The following is a 3,192-nucleotide window of genomic DNA, read 5'->3' as shown; positions in this document are numbered from 1 at the left end:
ACTGTCCCCACAGATAAGTGCTGCCTGTTCGCTTTCATTTTTAGATCCTAGTTTCAAGGTTTTTAAATTATGTGTTAGATTGGATGTGTCAGCAGTAATCAGGAAATTAGAAACGCCATGGGGGTGGGAGCAGGCTAGGCCTTGAGGGTGGAGGGAGTAGTAAAGCACCCTGAGGCCGGGGTACTGGGTGGTTAGAGGTTTAAGTACGGTGCCTTAGTTACTTTTCTTTTCTTTTTTTGGTTTTTCAAGACAGGGTTTCTTGTATAGCCCTGGCTGTCCTGGAACTCACTTTGTAGACCAGGCTGGCCTCAAACTCAGAAATCCGCCTGCCTCTGCCTCCTGAGTGCTGGGTTTAAAGGCGTGCGCCACCACGCCCGGCTCTTAGTTACTTTTCTATTGCTGTGATAAAACACCAAGATCAAGACAACTAGGTCTTCCTAGTTTGTAACGAAAAGACTGTGCCAAATCCTGGGAACAAGATCAGACAACCACAAGGGGGCCTCTTTTCCTGTCAGGGAGGGTATCTAAGCAGCTGGCCACACTACTGAATAATCTGCTTTCTCCTTTGGCATTTCAATGGAAGCACTGCTAATCACTCTTTTTAAACCTTTAAAAGCACCAAATTTTAATATCTAAGTCAATTTGAGAGTGAGAGGGGAGAAACACTATCAGGAACTTCTCTCCAGAATAAAACAATGTTGTTCATTCCTCCACATGTCCAAATTAAAGGTCTACTGAAACCAAAATGAAAATCCAAACCCCACACAGAGGAAAAAAAAAAAAGATACTAAAATTACATTCTAGGGGGTGAGTGCATTCCGCAGTCTTTGCTGGACTGTCTAATTGTCCTTCGGTTGACTTTTAAAAATTAACACCCTAACTCATCAAAATATACATTTTTCCCATTGCCTTTTGGGGGGTGTCTTAGTCAGGGTTTCTATTCCTGGACAAAACATCATGACCAAGAAGCAAGTTGGGGAGGAAAGGGTTTATTCAGCTTACAATTCCATACTGCTGTTCATCACCAAAAGAAGTCAGAACTGGAACTCAAGCAGGTCAGAAAGCAGGAGTTGATGCAGAGGCCATGAAGGGATGTTCTTTACTGGCTTGCCTCCCCTGGCTTGCTCAGCCTACTCTCTTATAGAACCCAAGACTAGCAGCCCAGAGATGGTCCCACCCACAAGGGGCCTTTCCCCCTTGATCACTAATTGAGAAAATGCCTTACAGTTGGATCTCATGGAGGCATTTCCNCAACTGAAGCTCCTTTCTCTGTATAACTCCAGCTGTGTCAAGTTGACATAAAACTAGCCAGTACAGGGGGCCTTTTTAAATTGAAAATAATAATTAAAAGTGAAAACCACTTGAAGGAATTCATGAGCAGTTGCCTGACTCATTTGATGGCACATACAGCATATGGAGGTCAGGAAGGAGGCTCGCAGCACACGTCATTCAGGGGATGCTCATCTTTAAGGCTTAGCTTTCTTCCAAACAGTGTAAAATACCCACAATTCCAAGTATGAAGGGATGCAGACAATCTCTTTTGAGAATTCCACAGGACAATACAGACACCCCAGCTGTTCGTCATAGAGTGACAGGGCTTCAGTCAAGTTGACACAGTTCCCCTGGGTAAAGTATTTTCCATCCTGTTTCAGAACCTTCACTGACTGGTCGAGAATCAGTCCGAGGAACTCCCATGTGCAATCTTCTTCTGGAGATGTAGAGTTAGGGACCGCTGTCAAATCATTAATCACATAATCAAACTCTCTCCCTTCTTTGGCGTACCTCTTCAGAACTGGGATACAGTCTTCTATAAGAACCTGATAGCAGTCTCCTTTAAGATTGTCTAAGACATCTCCACATGTATTTCTCCGCATGTATTTCTTACATCCATCAGTGGCCATTTGGTCAATCTCTACCATAGTGACTATCTTTGGTTTCAGTTTGACAATTTCACACAATATGCCTCCATCGCCACCTCCCAGAATCCGTGTATCTTTGCCAGTGTAGTCTTATTTACCATTGCCCATGATGGCCCGAGTATATGCCAAGTCACTCTCTGCCAAATTAACATCCCCGCTGAGGATGAGAGTATTCCCAAACTGCTCTGAGTGTAGAATTTTAATGTTCTGATAGGGTGAATCTTCATCATACACCACTTCATCTATGTCATACTCAGCCAGGCGCCCATCAGCAGTAGGCCAGTATCTGTCAACGGCCCCTCCTTGAACTATGGGTGGTAATCGCTTCACCCGCCCAGTACTGTCTTGACTCAATTGTTTCATTTTTTTCTTCTATTTTGTTCAAAAGGCTGTCAGTTTCTTGTTTGCCTTGCACATATTAGCAAACTGAGATTGGAACCAGGAATGGTAATCACATATCTAATCCCATCTCTGGAAAGATGGGGGAGATCTCTGTGAATTTAAGTCCAGCCTGTTCTACACCACCAGTTACAGGTTAGCTAGGACTGCATAGTGAGACTTGGTTTCAAAAAAGAAAAAAGAATTAAGATAGTCTTTGCAACTGAATTACCATTCCAGCTGCGATCTGAAGGATGCAGAGGGATATAATACATCCTTCAGGAAGTGACAACACATCCAGGATGGACATAAATAATTTAGACTCGGAAACATGAAGGCATTTGAGGGAAATTTAGAAGATGTATTATAGAACCTTAGTGAATGATTAGACTTGCGGTTAGAAGTCAGTCGGTGTCGGAGATGACTTTTTCACTTAGACAACTCCTAGGTTCTCTTGTCCAGCACCAGGGAAGAAGTAAGTTGGGAGTGGGAGAAATTATGAGTTTATTTCAGGAAAAAAAAAGTTATATTCTCAAAAAACACCAAGTGGAGAAGTAGAGGGGGCAGGGTGAGTTCGAGTCTGTACCCCACAAGTCAGAGGCAAATGCCAAATATGGATCTCCAAGTCCAGATATCAAGTGTGCCATTGCTTAAGATGAACTTAGGGCAAAGGCATGGGATGGAATAGACAGGATCCCAGGGATGAGGTGAGAGTCACTTCAGTATTTTGTTTGTTTGGTTTTTTTGGTTTTGGTTTTGGTGGGGGGTTTTGTTTGTTTGTTTGTTTGGTTGGTTGGTTGGTTTGGTTTTTTGTTTTGTTTTGTTTTTTCAAGACAGGGTTTCTCTGTATAGCCCTGGCTATCCTGGAACTCACTTTGTAGACCAGGCTGGGCTC

At 43.2% G+C, this 3,192-nt stretch overlaps 1 pseudogene; it reads right to left on the bottom strand.

The window, feature by feature from the left end:
* Positions 1 to 1,466: 1,466 nt before the first annotated feature.
* LOC110291815 overlaps positions 1,467 to 3,192 on the bottom strand; it is a 2,361-nt pseudogene continuing 635 nt past the window's right edge.

The sequence above is a fragment of the Mus caroli genome, chromosome 3 (genome assembly GCF_900094665.2).
Source record: "Mus caroli chromosome 3, CAROLI_EIJ_v1.1, whole genome shotgun sequence".
NCBI classification, from domain to species: Eukaryota; Metazoa; Chordata; class Mammalia; order Rodentia; family Muridae; genus Mus; species Mus caroli.
The sequence above is the reverse complement of the archived record's forward strand: the minus strand, read 5'-3'. Positions and strand labels throughout refer to the sequence as shown.